At 49.8% G+C, this 10,490-nt stretch overlaps 1 long non-coding RNA gene across 1 annotated transcript; it reads right to left on the bottom strand.

Annotated features, from left to right (window-relative positions):
• Nucleotides 1-1,074: 1,074 nt before the first annotated feature.
• On the bottom strand, nucleotides 1,075-1,721 carry LOC117189337. The gene is made up of 2 exons (XR_004473355.1): nucleotides 1,289-1,721; nucleotides 1,075-1,211 (listed from the first exon to the last, which is right to left on the bottom strand). It is a non-coding gene; the product is annotated as an uncharacterized LOC117189337 (long non-coding RNA).
• Nucleotides 1,722-10,490: the final 8,769 nt, after the last annotated feature.

Raw genomic sequence — 10,490 nt, 5'->3', positions numbered from 1 at the left:
ACGAAAATCTGGGGCATCCACAAATCTCAGCGACTATTAAGGCTAGAGTAACCAAATTTGGTATCCGCACTTCTGTTAGATCTCACTATAAAACGTATATCTCAGAATTTCGTCACACCCCTTTCCGCCCCCACAAAGGACGAAAATCTGTTGCATCCACAATATTGCACATTTGAGAAAACTAAAAACGCAGAATCATAGATAACGACCATATCTATCAGATTGCTGAATCTGGACCAGATCAGATATTTTTTATAGCCAAAAGGAACAAATCAATTTGCACTGGCTACGCAGCGCCCGACGTCACGCTCAGACTGATTTTCTGTCTCTCTCGCACGCACTCTTTGTCGTGTCGTTTAATATTAGCGGCGTCTGCAGGAGGAGAGCCATACTGACTTAGTATCGGGTATAACTGTAGAGTTGCGGTGTCCGCAGCAACTCACAACGTTCCCCTCGTTTTTGTTTTGATCTGTGCATGGAAGGTTATCTATTTATGGATTTGTTTTAGTTTCATATTCACCCTTCCTCTTTCCCTTCTTTTCCTACTCTATGCTCCCTCACTGCTGTTCTTCATTTCTGCATTTCTTCTTTATGTATATGTATGTAAACTTAAATAGCTGTTCTGCTGCTCGGTACTATTCTGCTTACTCTTATGTTAACTTATGTTACTTCTCTCGGCTTATCGCCAGCCCCCTTCGGCTCCGTTGCTGGCGAGCGTTTTTATAGCTCGCTCGCTCTCCTATTGGGCTCTGCCTTTGCTGCTTGCGTGTTCTCTCTCTCCCCCGCTTTCACTCTCTGCCTATGCGCGCATCACCTTTGGCTCCGCTCGCCCTCTTTATTTTTTTGGGGCATTACCCTTGCAGCTCTGAGTATTGAACTCCAACAACACACTAACTCTTTCCTTCCCTATGTACTGCGGATCTTAATTGGGCCTTGTTAACTGTATTTGCCATACGGCACGTTTAGGTAGGATTTGCGCTATTTTCCTCCTTTTTCTCCGTTCGTATTTCGCCGGTGCAGAACTTTCCGCTATCGCGGATTATCGACCGTCCCGCTTTGTGGCCGCCGCCTCACCGACGTCGATCCGGCTGCCCGCGAAGGTCGAGCCTCTCTGAATTTTTTCTGCGTCTCTGCTCCCTCGCTCTGTGCTGCGACGGATCAGCTGCTTGGAGCGCCGCTGCTTCGCCAGCCCAAATTGCTAGGCGCCAAATCTAGTGCAGGGAGAAAGAACCGTCTAACGTATTCGGCCCCGAAAGATCTGTGGTATCCCACTTTTTGTTCCTCTTACCCGTCAATCTTGGCCCCAGTGGCCGACCTAGCTTCAGTTATCGTAGTCCCGCGACTTTTGCTTTGCTGCTGCTGGATACCACTCGCGCTTTGACAATATTCTTTTCTTGACTTTGGAACTTTTTCATTAATGATTTTTGCTGAGCCTGTTCGGGGCGATGTTGGTCGCTCGACATCCAAATTCCAAAAGGAAGATGGACACGCTCCCATCCACTATGAGACCGGTCGGATCCGCTGGATGACGTTCGAATGGCATCGCTTTCTCCTCTTTCTCTTCACCTGCCATCAGCGTTAACTCACCCCCAGAGGGAGCCAACCTTTCAGAGCACCGTTTAAGAGCCCCTGACTCCAAAACCCCCTGTAGCAGCGAGACTATGGCTGCCCATACAACGCCGTTGGCGGTCAATTTAGTTTACGCCCTCAGCTACAAGCCTCTTACAGCCTGGATACGGACACCATTGCGGCTGATGAGCTTGTTGTGATAGCTACTGTTGCCCACCCTCGGGTCATTCTGCAGCTTGTCCAGAATGGGCATAATGTCGGGGACAGCTGGCAGAATGATGGGGGGGAATAATTGTCGTTGGTTGGTGCTGTCGCTGCAGCATCCGAATTTGTCTGGCATTGGGCATACTCAGGGAGGGCAGCTGGAGCAGCCCAACGCCGCTGCTGCTGTGGGTTCCTGTGCCGCAACTATTAGTTGCATTTGCAGGTGAGTGAGGTAGAGCTAGTGGAGCATTGTCAGTGGCAGGGGCAGGGGCAGGGGCGGGGGCAGGGGCATTTTGTGTAATTGTCCGCTGATGTTGTTGCTGGTTTGATTGTTGGTGATGGGGATGGTTTTGAATTTGGGGGATATGGGATTTGCTTGCCTGTTGGTTACTTTCCCGGAGTCGTCGTTTGGCCGATGCATGATTGGCATCCAAATTGTCGTCGTCATCGTCATCAAACTCAACAACCATAACATCACTGTCATCATCGTCATCATCATCCACCTCGGCGCGGACGCGCTTCAGTGGCGAACGGGCCGCTGCAGCAGAGGTGGATGGGATATCATCGGTATTGGCTGTGTTTGTTGCCGTTGGCTGATGTTGTTGTTGTTGATGTGTTTGCTGCTGCTGTTGTTCCTCTGGCGGCGTTGGTGGTGGTGGGGGGGGGGGGGGGTCCGCCTGTTAACATTGCTGTTAACAGGCATCGTCTGGCTGCCGACGTAATCGTAGTTGTCGTTTTTGTGTTTGATGTCGCTGTTTGTGTGCTGATGTACGTCATCACTGTATTTGTGTTTGTGGTTGTGGTATTGGCTGTGGGCATTGCATTTGGAACCGCTGCTGTGGCCGATCGAGCGGGGTTTGTGCCATGGCTGTGGTTCGAGTTCGAACTCGCTCCCGAACGGGCACTCGAGTGCTCGAGTGCCCTCTCGTACTGTCGCTGGTACGAGGTCGTTACCCGCTCTCTCTTTGCGCCCTCTCTCACTCCTTGCTGTTTCCGGCTCTCTCCACACGATGCATCGGCATACGGTGCATCGATACGTGTCTGTGTGTGTTGGAGTGGGGGAAGCGGAATTATTGGCGCGCTTGGTACCGCTTGGCTTGGCTTGGCTTGACATTGCGGTGCTTTGGCTGACGCCGCTGCCGCTGCCGACGACGCCAATGCCTCAAGCCGGCGACTACCGCTGCTGCTGCTGCTGCTGGCGTTCCTGGGTATGGGCCGCCTCCACCCAGTCGCCGATCTGGAACTGCTCCTGGCTGATGAGATTGGGAATGGCCGCCCAGTTGTTGGGGCAGGGCAGGTCGGGGTCGGGGATGGCGCTTGTGGCCGGAGTGGCCGTGATGGTGGTGTCGGCATTTGTGGTCCTCACATACCCGGTAATGGTGGCTGGAGCCGGTCCAGGAATTGGAGGGAAGGGAAAGGGAAAAAGAGAGAGACAAAATATTCGGCACTTTGACGGAGGGACTAAACCTCAGACACGTCTCGACTCCACAACGTTCACGACACGACTTTCCATTTGGCAAGTGTGTGTGTGTGTGTGGTGTAAGTCAAGAAAGTGAAGTGGGGCCACGCTCAAAAGTATGCTGTCTCTTCTTTGTAATTCTCCCTAACTTAAAATTTGATTTGCAATCCCCTGTGAGTTCGTCAACTTGATGTTTTGTTGGCTGTAATGCGGTATGTGGTCTTGCCCTGCTGAGGGCAGACGACTAGGAATGTAGCATGTACATGTGGGCGGGCAGTTTATAGGGGGCGTAATTGTTTTATGCGAAGACTAGCATTTTTGGCTCAATTTAGGCCGTAATGGTGGTGTGGCGGCAACTGATGCTGATTTGAAAGTCGATTTGAAACCGATAATCAATTGTCAGCACCGTTGCCGCCGAAGATTTATCACAGATTGTAATAATTTTGTAGTGGGGTGTCGGAGAACCGCACTAATTACGAAAATAACAATGGGGGGGGGGGGGGGGGGGGGGGAAGAAGGGGTTAAAGAAATGAGATAGAAAATTCAGAAAGTGCAGTGTTGCAACACGTAGTCAATTGAGGAATAGTAAAAGAGAAAAGGTAAGCAATGCAGGTGCTTTGCGTGGAAAATAAGAGGAAATACACTAAATAAAAAGAGACAAGCACTTGCAGAAATAACAATTCAGATAAGTAGTAGACTGGAGTGAAGACGACGGAAAAACAGGTAATAAAAGAGATACTACACTGGAACAAAGACGAGACAAAACAGGTACAATTGATTTACGTTTACAATATTACAATAAACATAACAATTTAAAATAATGTCTATATCTTTTTCTATAATTACAGGGAAGACAAGAAACAGCGGAGCATCGGCCGGCATAGCAAAACACAAGGCTTGTTAAGACATTGCGTTGCATACCGGCCGACCCCGTCGTCCCCCTGGTCGTCGAAATTGGCGTCATCCGAAGTCGTCAGAAGTAGTTGCAATTAGCACCTCGTCCTCGTTGTGGCTGTGGCTGCCCTCTTGGAGAACCAGTGGCACTGGTCCGGCCACCAGCTGGGAGCCAGGAGTAGACAGCACACATATTACTGTGGCGACACGGGTCCGGCCGCCAAAGTGAAATGGATGTGAGGGTGTGTGTGCGTCGGCAATTGTGGCCCTAATGTAGAGCGAGTGGCACTGGTCCGGCCACCAGCTGTGGGCAATGGCGGACAACGACGCACCTACTCGAACGGCACAGGTCCGGCCGCCCAAGTTTAATGGATGTTTGTGTGTGTGTGTCTGTTTTTGGCTATTCTAGCAATCACCAACGCACTGCATTCGATTTGAATTTGTCCGGCCGTATGATTTTGCAAAAGTGTATGGCAGCATTTTTATTCGTTTATGTTTTATTTAATGGCTTTGATGGCGGCAGCGTCCGTTGTTCATTTATGTTGTGGCATGCGAGTGATATGCATTTGTCATTTAATCCAATGCAGTGGCAGAGATGTGTCCAATTAGAACACAGCGTTCCAGGATATCTGGTTGTCAAGCTGGTACCTCATGTTGCGGGCGTAGGCCTTAATGTCATCCATGGAGTCGTCATCTGTCCACATCTCATCGTCATCATTTTCTTCATCCATTTCAGGATCCGTCTCTGGAATGGCGGCTGGCGTTGGCCCTAACGTTTTTTGTGGTAGCTGTGATCGTGGTGGTTTCTTTGACCGCCTGGCTGCTGGAGCTGGGGCAACCACTGTTGCTGCTGCCATTGTTGGTGGATTTTCCGATGTTTCTGGAACTGCTGGAGTTGCCGTCACTGCCTGGGATTGGATGAGCGAGGTGAGTAGTGACATCATCACTTCCAGCCTCTTTTCCAATCGCGTCATCCTCTGCGTATTCTCCAACAGTGCCTGGCTGCAGGATCCCTCGAAAGATTGGCGTTTCGGCTGCATCTTCTGCCGGGAGCGGTTGCTGGCAAGCTGCTGCTGCTGCTGTCGCTGTTGTTGTTGTTCGCGCTGCGGCTGCTATTGCAGCTGCTGTAGCTTCTGCTGTTGTGCCTGGGAACGGCTCAATGGCTGCTCTGGACGTCGTCGCCCAGTGCGTGGCCCAGAGGCAGCAGGCGTCTATTTTTTTGTCTGTATTGGCTGCTGCTGCTTCTGCTGATGTTGTTGTCCTCTTCGTCGCCCAGGAGAGGAGACATTGAGTGGCGTCCATGCTGCCTGCTGCTGCTGTCCGCGCCAGGGATTGGCTGGCGTTTGAGCTGGCTGTTGCTGCTGCTGTCGGCGCCCTGGATGTGCTGGTGTTGTTTTTGCTGGTGGCTGCTGCTCTGGCCATGGCTGCAGAAGCGAGCTGCGCTTGCGACGCAACTCCTGCATGGCCACTCGGTGCGACAGAAGGCGGCCCCTTGCTGCCTTAAATGCCGGACATCCCTTGTAGGCGCTGATGTGGGCGCCCTGGCAATTGGCGCATTTAGGGGCGTCTGCCCTTGGCTTGGCACATGCCGTGGACGCGTGGGCACCCGCACACTTCATACAGACGAATGAACGCCTGCAGTAGGTGCGGGTGTGCCCAAAAGCCTGACATCTGTGGCACTGGGCTGGGACCACCGGCTTGGCCTGCCTCTCAACGATCACCAACTGGTTGCTCAGCTGGGTTAATTGGAGCACATCGTGGTGGCTTTCATCCGGCTTGGGGGCTATCTCCAACTCGAACTGGTCGAGTGGCTGTCCATCGGATCTCGCTTTAATGGCTCTAATAAATTTAACTGAATAGCCCAGTTCGGCCATCTGATTTGTTATTAGTTGGGTGCTTGTGGAGTGGTGGAGATCTCGCACGACGATCCGTAGCCCACGGTCACTCTTGTGCTGGTGTGGGTAGTGGCCAGTCATCGCCTCGTTGGCGCCGCCATCGCCCAGGATTGCCATGATGGCATCCCTGGTAGCCATGTCGCGGGCCTGGATACGGACACCATTGCGGCTGATGAGCTTGGTGTGATAGCTACTGTTGCCCACCCTCGGGTCATTCTGCAGCTTGTCCAGAATGGGCATAATGTCGGGGACAGCTGGCAGAATGATGGGGGGGGGAATAATTGTCGTTGGTTGGTGCTGTCGCTGCAGCATCCGAATTTGTCTGGCATTGGGCATACTCAAGGAGGGCAGGTGGAGCAGCCCAACGCCGCCGCCGCTGCTGCTGTGGGTTCCTGTGCCGCAACTTCTAGTTGCATTTGCAGGTGAGTGAGGTAGAGCTAGTGGAGCATTGGCAGTGGCAGGGGCAGGGGCAGGGGCATTTTGTGTAATTGTCCGCTGATGTTGTTGCTGGTTTGATTGTTGGTGATGGGGATGGTTTTGAATTTGGGGGATATGGGATTTGCTTGCCTGTTGGTTACTTTCCCGGAGTCGTCGTTTGGCCGATGCATGATTGGCATCCAAATTGTCGTCGTCATCGTCATCAAACTAAACAACCATAACATCACTGTCATCATCGTCATCATCATCCACCTCGGCGCGGACGCGCTTCAGTGGCGAACGGGCCGCTGCAGCAGAGGTGGATGGGATATCATCGGTATTGGCTGTGTTTGTTGCCGTTGGCTGATGTTGTTGTTGTTGATGTGTTTGCTGCTGCTGTTGTTCCTCTGGCGGCGTTGGTGGTGGTGGGGGGGGGGGGGGGGGGGTCCGCCTGTTAACATTGCTGTTAACAGGCATCGTCTGGCTGCCGACGTAATTGTAGTTGTCGTTTTTGTGTTTGATGTCGCTGTTTGTGTGCTGATGTATGTCATCATTGTATTTGTGGTTGTGTTCTCTCGCTCCTTGCTGTTTCCGGCTCTCTCCACACGATGCATCGGCATACGGTGCATCGATACGTGTCTGTGTGTGTTGGAGTGTGGGAAGCGGAATTATTGGCGCGCTTGGTACCGCTTGGCTTGGCTTGGCTTGACATTGCGGTGCTTTGGCTGACGCCGCTGCCGCTGCCGACGCCGCCAATGCCTCAAGCCGGCGACTACCGCTGCTGCTGCTGATGGTCTGCTGCTGCTGCTGGCGTTCCTGGGTATGAGCCGCCTCCACCCAGTCGCCGATCTGGAACTGCTCCTGGCTGGTGAGATTGGGAATGGCCGCCCAGCTGTTGGGGCAGGGCAGGTCGGGGTCGGGGATGGGGCTTGTGGCCGGAGTGGCCGTGATGGTGGTGTCGGCATTTGTGGTCCTCACATACCCGGTAATGGTGGCTGGAGCCGGTCCAGGAATTGGAGGAAGTGCCTCCAACCAGGTGGTGGAGTCAGTGGATTGGCGTCTCAGTATCGCTGCGTTTGCCACGGTGCCGGTGGCTGCGCTGTCGGCGCTGGCTTCGCCGTCGGCGGCGCTGTCGGAGCTGGCAGTGGAAATGGCTGATTTGGGGCGATCCCTGGCTGTGACGCCGTGTGGTCCTCGTCGTCGTCGTCCTCTTCTGGCAGTGGATCCGCGTGGCATAGCTGCGCTGGATTGGCTTTGGTTGGATTTGGTAATAAATTTTTCGACCGACGCCTAAAACAGAAAAAAAATAAGCACAAAAAAAAAAACAAGCCGATCTTAACTTGTGTTTACAATAGTCAATAATCGATAACTGTCTAGTATTTTTCTGTCTGGTTTTATCAATGTTACCGTAAAGTAAAAAAAATAACTAAATGTTAAACAAATTGTAATGTTTCCATAAATAATGTTAGATGTTGCACCTAGTAATAAGAACATTAATAAAGTATGCTTCAGGGTCACACTAAGTGCCCTGAGCAAGTTTACCATCAGAACCATCAAAAAAGTGCCCTGAGCCAGTCCAACCATTAAAAAATAAAAAACCCGTTAAAATCAAAATTAAAAACCATCAAAAAACATCAAAAAAATCAAATTAAATTAAATACAAGTAAAGGCCATTGAAAGTATTAAAGAAAAGCCAATAAAAGCAAGGAAAGTAGTGGTAGCGAGGAATTGGAAAACTGACTACATGGAAGAAAAAATGGGGGACCAAAGACCAAAGTGCATGAAGGAAGAGAAGGAAGAGAAGAAAATGGAGACCAGCCACCAAATAGACAAGACAACCATTGCTCAACTGGATCTGACAGGTGCGTGGATCACACTTTCTTCCAGCTCTAGCTCGGAGCTTGATGGGTGCTCCCCCAGAGAACTGGGCTGAGACAGGCACGGGGAGATCCATCTCCTCTCCACGAAATGTCCGTAGATCCATCTTGTTCCTGGGAGTCACTCAATGAGGACGGCACTTGCCCTGAAAAGGTGCCTGATCGGCGAGCCTGCCACCTTCCTGCGGTAGATGTCCAGGGAAACGGCTCCAAAATCAAGCTCCAGAAAACTCTCCAAACTGGAGCACGATATCATCTCGCTCTCTCCACCCGAAAGCGACACGGCCAGCAACATGCTGCGGAGAGAGAGCTTACTGCCCCGCTTCTTTTTAATGTTGCTGATACAGATTATAGACATGTTGCTGACGATGTTGCTGCTGATGATCAAATACATGCAGCCACTAATAAAACCACTGACAATTCATACCTATATATTGACAAAAATAAAAACAATTCCAAACCTAAAACAAACAATACCAAAAATAAAAAAAAGTCTCCTAAAACGAATATCAAAGCAGAAAAGAGTCTATTAGAATCCCTGACTACGGCATCTCGTACGAGTATGACTATCATCCAATCCCCTCCTCTGACTGAGCTAGAAAATTGTAATGACATTATAAATAATTGGATTAGCGATATGCCAGCAACCACGCTCCCTAATTTGGCTGTCTTCTCATCCCCCAACCATACCCGGGAAAAAGGCAAAATAGAGAAATGGACACAACAGACGAGGACCAATCCTTTCATGAAATACTAAATCAAGATCTTGATTTCAACACCCCTAAATTCAAGAGTGACACTGCCAAAAGATTTGCCTCAGAATTCAATAAAGTTAAAGTTCGTAACCCTACAAAGACAGATCAGCCATTAACACAACCTTCCAATATGAAAGATCTTGACACAGGGGAATTCCAAGACAGTTCTGGGCCAAACAATCTTCAACGTCAACCACTTCCCCCAAATAGCAGGCACAGCGAAATTCTCACTGCCAACAATACTGATCAGATTGACCAGCCGGACCTATTCCCATGGCAGGAAGTGCCAAGGAGTAAGAGGGTACCTTCCATTTACATCTCAGGAGTAAAAACAATAGTACCTCTTTTGGAAAAACTAAACTACACAGCAGGAATAGGTAGATCCATTTTCACCACAAATCTAATATACCCCAATACTCATTTTGAGTATCGGGTATAACGAGGGGGAACGTTGTGAGTTGCTGCGGAGACCGCTACTCTACATTTATACCCGATACTTAGTCAGTATGGCTCTCCTCCGGCAGACGCCGCGTATATTAAACGACACGACAAAGAGTGCGTGCGAGAGAGACAGAAAATCAGTCTGAGCGTGACGTCGGGCGATGCATAGCCACTGCAAATAGATTTGTTCCTTTTGGTAATAAAAAATGACGCGTTCTGATCCAAATTCAGCAACCGGATAGATATGGTCATTCTCTATGATTGTGCGTTTTTAGTTTTCTCGAATCTGCAATATTGTGGATGCCCCAGATTTTCGTCCTTTGCGTGGGCGAAAGGGGGTGTGGCGAAATTTGGACACGAAACGGTCAAGGTCCGATATCACAGGAGTGTGAATACCAAATTTGGTTGCTCTAGCTCTTATAGTCAGATATAGTCATTCCCTACGATTCTGCGTTTTTAGTTTTTTCGTATCGTCGAAATTGTGGATGCCACAGATTTTCGCCCTTTGTGGGGGCGGAAGTGGGCGGGGCAAAGTTTTGAAATATTCTTGTAGCAGTGACATGTCACAGAAGTCTGGATCCAAAACATCGTTACTTTAGCTCTTATAGTCTTTGAGCACTAGGCGCTGAAGGGGACGGACAGACGGACAGACAGACATGGCTCAATCGACTCGGCTATTGATGATGATCAAGAATATATATACTTTATGGGGTCGGAAACGATTCCATCTGGACGTTACACACATCCACTTTTACCTCAAATCTAATATACCCAATACTCATTTTGAGTATCGGGTATAATTACTTAACTTGATTGCTGACACTCTACCACCAAACCTACAAAATATAAACCAGCAAATAAAATTAAATTAAATTCAGCCAAAATACAATTCAAAACACTTACCAAATCTGCCGCAAACCTGAAATAAAACAATTAAAGTCCTCAAAAGTCAACAAATATAACAACATAAACTACACAA

This window comes from Drosophila miranda (genome assembly GCF_003369915.1).
Source record: "Drosophila miranda strain MSH22 chromosome Y unlocalized genomic scaffold, D.miranda_PacBio2.1 Contig_Y1_pilon, whole genome shotgun sequence".
NCBI classification, from domain to species: domain Eukaryota; kingdom Metazoa; phylum Arthropoda; class Insecta; order Diptera; family Drosophilidae; genus Drosophila; species Drosophila miranda.
Note: the sequence above shows the minus strand (reverse complement) of the source record. Positions and strands in the feature narration are given on the sequence as shown.